This window comes from Phragmites australis, chromosome 10 (assembly GCF_958298935.1).
Source record: "Phragmites australis chromosome 10, lpPhrAust1.1, whole genome shotgun sequence".
NCBI classification, from domain to species: Eukaryota; Viridiplantae; Streptophyta; class Magnoliopsida; order Poales; family Poaceae; genus Phragmites; species Phragmites australis.
In genome coordinates, this window is record NC_084930.1 from 22,824,389 (window position 1) to 22,834,402 (window position 10,014).

Sequence of the window (10,014 nt, forward strand, 5' to 3'; positions counted from 1 at the left end):
CCCTGTGGAGTAACAACATAGCCAAGAAAAAAAACTTGATCCGTGCAAAAGGTGCACTTTTCGAGGTCACTGAACAAACATGCATCTCTCGAAGCATTATAAACAACACGTAAATGATCAAAGTGTTGTTCTTGTGACTTGCTGTAAATCAAGATATTATCAAAATAAACCACCACAAATCTTCCAATGAAAGTACGTAAAACTTCGTTCATCAATTGCATGAAAGTACTAGGTGCATCATTACTAACCATTCATACAAACCAAACTTAGTTTTAAACATAGTCTTCCATTCATCTCCAAGTTTCATTCTAATCTGGTAGTATCTGCTTCGCAAGTCAATTTTAGTGAAAATTATATAACCACTCAATTCATCAAGCATGTCATCTAACCTAGAGATTGGGTGACGATATCTGATAGTAATATTATTGATGGCCCTACAATCAATACACATACGCCAACTATCATCTTTCTTAGGAACCAAAAGAACAGGAACAACACAAGGGCTAAGACTCTCTCGTACATACCCACGGTCCAAAAGGTCTTGGACTTGTTGTTGAATTTCTTTAGTCTCTTCCGGATTGGTCCTATATGCAGCACGATTTGTCAAAGTTGCTCCCAGAATCAAATAAATTTGATGCTCAATCCCTTGAATAGGTGGTAATCCTGGGGGTACCTCAGCTGGAAATACATCAACAAACTTCTGCAAAAGGTTAGCAATAGCAGGAGGCAAAGAGGTAGATATATCCTCAAGTGAAACTAAAGCATCTTTGCATATCAAAGCATAGCATGGTAGCTTATTATCATAAATTTTAGCAATTTCAGATTTAGTGGCAAGCATAACACACCCTTTCAGTTTAATTCTATGACTTAGAAGTTATTGTTGCTTTCTCCTTTTTGGGTGGAAAAACGTTTTCCACTACTTGCTGATTTTCAGATTCATTCTCAAGCTCTTTTCTCTTATTTTCAGCTATCTCTTGTTCATATTTCACAATTTCAGCAGGGGTTAGAGCTAGAAAAGTTATTTTCTTTACTTTATGCATAAGAGTGTACTTATTATTTCTACCATGATGTGTTGCAGCAGTATCAAACTCCCATGGTCATCCTAGCAAAAGAGAGCATGCTTGCATGAGAACTACATCGAAATCAGCACAATCATGGTATGAACCAATAAAAAAATGCACCCTAGCTGTTTGTATTACCTTCACCTTACCGCTATTGTTGAACCACTGAATGTGGTATGGATGAGGATGTGTTCTTATTGGCAAGGAAAGTTTCTTGATCAAATCCAAACTTACCAAATTATTGCAGCTTCCTCCATCAATAATGACTCGAACACGGAAGTCCTTGACTATGAGAAATATTTGAAATAGATTATGGCGTTGTAACTATTCCGCTTGCTCTATTTGAGTACTTAACACTCACTGCACAATGAGTGTTCTATAATTCTCCGTAGCAGCTACACTCAATTCTTCCTCATGGTCGATATCCGTCTCGAGCTCGTCCTCTTTACCTGCAAGGGCTGCAAGAGCATATACATCCTCAATATCACTAGCACTTACATATCCATTGCAATGTATGCTCGCTGACTTGGGCAATCCTTTATGACGTGGCCCATTCCCTTGTATCGGTGGCATACAATCCCGATCGATCGGCCTGTAGAGGCAACCGAAGAAGAGCTCTTGGCTGGACCCTGCACACTTACGAATTTACTTACCTCAGGAGCGTGTGACGGTGTTGAGGGTACTGCTGAACGTGCCCTACTCGAGAAGGGGGCAGTAGACTGTAAAACCCTAATTTTTCTTTAATTCCAATTTTTTTTTTCTTTCTTAATGGTTATTAAGGTTCAAATGAATTTAATTATTTTATTCTTAAAGAGAGAAAACCCTATTTTATAGGAAAGAAAAGGAAAATGACATAGGATATAAGTGAATATTGTGCATTCATGCTGAATTAGGCAAATAGTATTTTATTTGAATTCTTGATGAACTTATTTGAAGAGATTTTTTTTTCTGGATTTTTGAATTTGAAATTTGATTTGAATTCTATAGAAAAGAAAAAGGTTAAATCTTCTCTCGGGCTGTCTCTTGCTGTTTCGGCCCAACATCTCAGCTCGGCCCATCTGCCGGATTCCCTCCCGCCCGGGGCCGCGCCCCTGCTCCGGCCCAGCCACCCGCGCCGTGCTCTCGCGCGCCAGCCGAAGACGCCTGCGCAGTCTCCGTTTTCCCCTGTGCCGCCGCCAGGTGGGGCCCGCCGGTCGGATCCGTCGTCTCCGAGAAGGACTCCGCTGCGCCGCCGAATCCGAACGAGAAGCCGACGCCGCCTTAAGAGTCCTGCGCTGTCCCGTGCCCTCTGAACCGCCTATATATATGCCCGCCCCCTCCCCGAACTCATCCCATCTGCAAATCGCCGAAAAACCGAGCCCTAATCGTCGGATTCGAAGCTCGCCGAGCCGCCATCGCCGCCGCTTCGTCCGCCCTCGCCGATACGCCGTTCCAGAGCCAAACCACGCAACCCGAGCCCACCATTGCACGCGCCTGCCCTTGCTGAAGCTTTTCCCGCCGTCGCCTTGGTCGCTGCGTCGCCGGAGAGCCTTCTCCGACGAGTTCCCGAAGCCGCCGCCGCCCCCTTCCGTCGCCGACCGCCTTCCCGTGCCGCGCAGCCTTCGGTAAGCCCCAAAACGAGATCGTCGTTCCCTCCTGATGCTTTTCCGCCGCTTATCGTCGTGATCCGAGGCCGGCGACGAGGTTTGCGCTTGTCTCCGGTGAGTCGCCGCCGTGCCCGAGCTCGGCTCCGTCGAGAATCTCTCCGCCGACCATCCCCTTTGAGCTCAACCGTTGGATCTAACCTCATCGGCCCAGATTAGATCTAATCGTACCCCTTCGGTCAACCAATCAGTAGCTGCCACGTGTGGTCACTTAACACAGTCAGCGATCATGCCATGTCACCCATCCACCTCAGCCGCCACCTCAGCCTTTCTGCTGATGTGTCACCCTTGTCACCATGCCACGTCAGCCTGAGCTACCCAGTCAGTAATTCAAACCTTTTTCAGTATAAAAATAAATCTGTTAATTCCTTTAATTGGTAAATTTGCATTTTAGCCCCTGAACTTTTCTGAAATAACAAAAAGAGCCCTGTCTTTTTACAGTTAGGTCCTTATACTTTTTCATATTTACATTTTGGTCCTTCTGTTTTTACAAAAAGGTCCCTGGACTTTCTGATAATTCAATTTAAGTCCTTTTTCTTTTTCCAGATTTAACCCTAGACTTGTCTTAGCCCTAACTTTTCCATCGTAACTCCGATTTAAGCGATTCTTGCGTCGATGGATTCGTTTTTCAGTGCTCTTTCTTGTTAGCAAGTTTTTATCTCGTTGTTCTTTTGTTTTATGCTTTGTTCTTAGTGTATCTTGTTTGCTTGTTTGCCGGTAATTGTGCGATTAGCCGACAACGTCCCGGATCAATTTGAAGAACATCAAGACCAGGAGCAAGAATACACTGAGCAGCAGCAAGGAGAAGGCAAGTGTCCTTGATCATATTGAACCTATGTTTTTAAATGTTTTGTTTTATAAAACTGCATGCAATGTCTGTGATTATGATGGGTAGTCACCTATGTTAGGGTTTTCCCTAGATATTCCCTTATCACCCCTTGGAACCTAGATGGTTTATGGTTAGGAGTCTTTTATGAGTAGATTGCTTAGCCATGCTTTTGGGATACTAGGAAGTGTCATAATTTTGACTAATGAACATATACAGTAATGATGATTAATATGATAATGTCTTAGCAACATGGAACCTTAGGCCTTGAGCAAAGTGATTTTGATGGTTGTCATGGTTATGACGTTGGTTTAGTGTTTGCTCAAGTAACCTAAGTAAGGACCGGTTCGTGGAGCGACAATCCAAGAAGTAACGTACCAACCACGAGGCTGATATGGGTAAAGTGTGACATACTGATTAGAGTCTGTCCAGTGTGCGTTGGGTCAGCACAAAAGGGGGCTTCTGGGTAGGAGCTGTTGCTTGCGTAAAGCCTGGCGGTGAAACCTAGTGGGCAGACATGCACTGGATTAGTCTCTGGTTAGTGGAAAGTGTCATACAGTGATTCTTGGCGACACACCACTGGCGTGTGTTAAGTGTCTTGCAAACACGGCAACATAGAATTCACTGACTCGTGGGTAAAGTTGGACAACCTCTGCAGAGTGTAAAACTGTTATAACAGCCGTGCTCACGGATATGAGAGACTTGGATCCTCACATGATTAGATGGTGGTTTGGTATTGACTCTGGTACAGGGAGTACTAGATGTTGTGGTCTTGGTCTTAGTGCGGGGAGCACAAGACAGATGTGATATGCAGGGTGGGGAGCCTTGTATGCTAGTTGATGGATTGTCGGGTTACATTCGTTTAATATATGTCTAATGCTTTTGAGTCCAAATGTGTTATTTTTCATTACTCGCATTTACGCAAATAATACCTTGTGTTAGCCTGTTCTTGATATAAGCCTGCATGTCATTATTTTCCCACACTTGCTGAGTACATTATGTGCTCACCCTTGCTTTCTCCTACCAAAAACATATGCTGCTCAGTGGAAGACTTTGAGGATTTCCAAGACGACGACCTGGTGTTCTAAGGAGCGTATCTTCCAGTCGATGCCTGTGGAGTCTTGGTCGCCAATGCTTTCTTTCCGCTGCCGTCGTTTAGATGATGTCGTTTAGGTTAAATTTTGAGTTTTGATTAGGTAAAGTCTTTTATTGTAAGAGGTGAACGTTTAAATAAATAAAGTATTGCTTTTGTTACTTCACCTATGATGTCCTTATGTGTGTTAAACTTCCTGGGCACACATAAGCCGCACTTGGTTTTGGCCGTTAAAACCGGGTGTGACAGAGGTGGTATCAGAGCCATACTGACTATAGGATCGCAAGCTTAGTTAGCATGGTCGTCCTAAGGAAATTCCTAGTCGTCTAAAACTATCCAATTTTCTCCATAGATCTCAAACTTGTCTCTTGCTGTCCATAAGACTATCTCTTATATCCCATCTCTTCCTTTTTAGATGGTTCGCCAACTACTTACTGCCCGCAAGTCAACCGGAGGACGTCCACCTATTCTACCACGTGTGCCAACTGAAGAAGAGATTGATGACCCCACCTTCCGGAATATGGATCCCGTTCCTGACGTTTATGAGAGTGATGGTCTTCATGCGGGACATCTTCCGCGCCTTCTTTGGGGAATACTTTCTGGACTTGGACACACCCAGAAGCCAGTCTACAGGGGAGTGAAGAAACTATACCCTGGATATGCGGAATGGAAGGTTGAAGTCACTATTTATGACTACGAGCGAAGCCAAGACGAGGGTATGGAAGTTCGAAGAGTGGTGGGCATTCACTCAGCTATGGTCCCGAGAGCAACCTTCACCGCTGGAGTTCGAGATGCGGCACGTCAAGCCATATCCCGAGTTCGTGATCAATACAACAACAAGATGGACAACTCTCCGTATGCTTACTGTCCCCGCAGAACCCGGGGAAGTGACGAGCTGTTCGTGAAGAGCACCTTTGGGGAAAACCCCAAGCTACGAGAACAAGTTGCCCTTACCATGGCCTTGGAGGACAAGCTCAACTGTGCTTTATGGGAGTTAGGGGAAGTTCGCCAGCACCTTGCCTTCGTCTCCGCTTCCCTTGAGGATGAACAAGATGCAAATCAAGGAGAATCTGAAGATGATGAAGAGGACTTATCTATCCACTCACCCCCGCACAAGAGGATCTGCTTCAACACCCCCGCTGCCTCTGAGGATGGATCAGTTGATTCCTCCCCCTCAGGGTCCCGCACTAGAGAGGAGTCCCAGTAGTGTGGTCTTTCCATAGTAGTCTTTTCCTTATTAGAACCTAGCGTCGATGTAATCGTTAAGGGTAATATTAATGTTAGTGTGAGCTTTGTTATGGTGCTAAGTGTGCTATTTGGAGTTTTTGCTTGAGTGCTGATGCGAGCTGTGGGATGCTTTGGCACTTTGTCCACAGACGCATCTTTATTTTTATATAATATAGATGGGTTCCTTTAGTTAAACTTCTTCAGACTTGCTCATCTGCTTCTGTTCTTTTCTTCAACCCTAACCAGATGGTTAACACAAGGAGGAGCATTAACACTCAAGAGGAGAACAACAACAACCAGAATCCACCCCCACCCCCTCCATCAACCTTGGAGCAGCAGATGGCTATGCAAACTCAAATCTTGCAAGCTTTAGCTCAAACAATGGTGCATATGCAACAACAACAACCAAATCATGTTCCTCAATCACATCAACCATCAAGGCTTGGAGAATTCAAACGAACTCAACCCCCAGTCTTCAGTCATGCAGTAGAACCAATGGATGCAGATGATTGGCTGAAGGATATAGATAGGAAGCTACACGTTGCACAGTGTAATGATAGGGAGATGGTTCTCTACGCCTCACATCAACTCACTGGTCAAGCCCTAGATTGGTGGGAAGCCTACTGCGCAGCACATGAAAACCCTGCAGCTATCACATGGATGGAGTTTAAAGCTAGTTTCCGCACCCATCATCTTTCCTCTGGGGATGTACGTCTGAAGAAGAAGGAGTTCATGAGTTTGAAGCAAGGACCCATGACCGTAAGGGAGTATCTGACCAAGTTTACGCAGTTATCCAGATACGCACCAAATGAAGTGGACACGGAGGAGAAGAAACAGGAACGTTTCTTGGAAGGCCTGAATGACGCCATAGAATATGCTTTGCTACCCCAGGAGTTTCCCAATTTCCAAGCTTTGGTAAACAAAGCCTTAATGGTTGAGCACAAGCGCCGCCAGCTGGAAGAGAAGAAGAGGAAGATGTCATTCCAAGGACAAGGAAGCAACACACGATCCCGTGGAGCTACACAGATGTCTCCACAAGGCCCCATGTTTCGTTCCAACGTTCAATATCGGGCTCAGACACAAAACTCCGTTCAGCGCTCCAACTACCAGACGCCCCGATCAACCCCACCGGCCACGCCCCAAAACAAGAACAGCCCAGCAACTCCAGGCTCGAACAAAGGATGTTTTTATTGTGGAGAAGAAGGGCACTATGTGAATAAATGCCCTAAGAAGACGCAAGATCTAGCCCGAACCAACAACACACCAAGGACAACTCCAACCCCAGGCCAGTCACGCAATGGAAGTCAGAACCCCAACCAGAACAGTCGTGGACAACAGAACTATGTGCATGGAAAGGTCAACCATGTCACAGCAGAAGAGGCCATTGATGCTCAAGATGTGGTGTACGGTATGTTCCTCGTTAACTCCCGACCTGCATCTGTTTTGTTTGATTCTGGAGCTTCGCATTCTTTTATCACCATTCAGTATGTCGCAAAGCATGGATTGCCTATGGTTATGATGAAGAATAATATGTTTATTAGCTCGCCTGGGGGGAAAATGAAGGCAAAATATATATGTCTTAGGATGAGGCTTAGCATAAGGGGGGTAGAATTCCCCGCGAACCTTATAGTTCTGGAAACCAATGGTATAGACGTAATTCTTGGAATGGATTGGTTGGCCAAGTTTAATGGAGTTATAGAATGTGCCAGAAGAGCGGTTCACCTAACCAATGGAGAGGGTACCAAGGTGGAGTTCGTAACCATGGAACCAGCAACAGAGGATCAGTCTCTCTATTCACTTGAAGGAACAACACTTGAGCAGATCAAGGTAGTTTGTGAGTTTCCCGATGTCTTCCCCGATGAATTGCCAGGTATGCCACCTGATCGAGAAGTCGAGTTTGTCATTGAGTTGGTACCTGGTACAGCCCCTATAGCAAAAAGGCCATATAGGATGTCGGCCAACGACCTAGTCGAATTAAAGAAGCAAATTCGAGAACAGTTAAGCAAAGGTTTTATTAGACCCAGTGCATCACCTTGGGGAGCCCCAGTTCTCTTCGTAGATAAGAAGGATGGTAGCCGAAGGATGTGTGTAGATTACAGGGCACTTAATGAGGTAACCATTAAGAACAAGTATCCATTGCCCCGGATTGAGGATTTGTTTGATCAGATGAGAGGAGCCCAGGTGTTCTCCAAGATTGATCTAAGATCAGGATACTATCAGTTGAAGATTCGACCGTCGGATGTACCAAAGACGGCTTTCAGTACTCGATATGGGCTATACGAGTATACAGTTATGTCATTCGGACTAACTAATGCCCCAGCCTACTTCATGAATCTCATGAACAAGGTATTCATGGATTATTTGGACAAGTTTGTGGTGGTGTTCATTGACGATATTTTAATCTTCTCCAGAAGCAAAGAAGAGCACGAGGGACATTTGAGAATTGTGCTACAGACACTCAGAGAACATCAGCTGTATGCCAAGCTTAGCAAGTGTGATTTTTGGTTAGACCAGGTCGCGTTCCTTGGCCATATTTTAACCGCCGGAGGTGTAGCAGTAGACCCTGGTAAAGTGAAGGATGTACTGAATTGGTTACCACCAACCACCGTATCAGAAATCAGAAGCTTCCTTGGATTAGCAGGGTACTATCGCCGTTTCATAGAAGGGTTCTCTAGGATAGCCCGACCTCTTACCTCTTTGCTTCAGAAGAATGTGGCGTTTAAATGGAGTCCTGCTTGCCAGGCAAGTTTTGAGGAGTTGAAGAAGAGATTGACTACGGCCCCAGTGCTAGTACTACCTGATATTAGCAAGAACTTTGACATCTACTGTGATGCTTCGCGACAAGGACTTGGATGTGTTCTCATGCAAGAAGGTCGAGTCGTGGCCTATGCGTCAAGACAATTAAGGAAGCATGAAGAACACTACCCCACACATGATTTAGAACTAGCAGCTGTGGTTCATGCCCTGAAGATTTGGAGGCATTACCTCATTGGAAAACGATGTGAAATATACACGGATCATAAGAGCTTGAAATATATTTTCACTCAACCAGACCTAAACCTTCGTCAGCGCAGATGGTTGGAGTTAATTAAAGATTACGATGTGGGAATACACTATCACCCAGGAAAAGCAAATGTTGTGGCTGACGCTTTGAGCCGGAAAGGTTACTGCAATTCTATGATGGTTCAAGATAATCAACCGAGGTTGTGGGAAGAGTTTGAAAAGCTCAACCTTGGATTTGTGGCAGACATGGAAACATCCACCATGGAGTTAGATTGTACCCTTGAACAAGAAATTAGGAAAGGTCAACTGGAGGACGAGAAACTCAAGGGAATTAGACAGCTTATTAAGGAGGATAAAGCTCCAGGTTTCACGGAAGATAGTCAAGGTACAATATGGTTCAACAAGAGAATTTGCGTACCTAACCGGGAAGATATTAAAAAAACGATTCTGAGAGAAGCTCACGAGTCAGCTTATTCCATTCACCCTGGGAGTACCAAGATGTATCATGATCTTAAGGATCGTTATTGGTGGTATGGAATGAAAAGAGAAGTTGCAGAGTATGTAGCTCTGTGTGATACTTGTCAAAAGGTCAAAGCAGAGCACCAGAGACCAGCAGGTTTACTGCAACCCTTGAAGATACCTGAGTGGAAGTGGGAAGAAATTGGAATGGACTTTATCGTTGGATTGCCCCGTACCCAGAATGGATATGACTCTATTTGGGTGGTAATTGATCGCTTGACAAAGGTCGCCCATTTCATCCCAGTAAAAACCACGTATAGTGGAGCTAAACTAGCAGAGCTGTATATGTCAAGAATAGTATGTCTGCATGGAGTACCAAAGAAGATTGTCTCGGATAGAGGAACTCAGTTTACCTCTAAGTTTTGGCAAAAGCTACATGAGTCTATGGATACGAAGTTGAATTTTAGTTCTGCCTATCACCCTCAAACAGATGGACAAACAGAAAGGGTAAATCAAATATTGGAAGATATGCTGAGAGCATGTGCTCTTAAGTATGGAAAGAGTTGGGATAAAAGTTTACCTTATGCCGAGTTCTCGTATAACAACAGCTACCAGACAAGCCTCCAAATGTCTCCCTTTGAAGCCTTGTATGGAAGAAAATGTAGAACACCGCTGTTTTGGAATGAGACAGGAGAGAGTCAG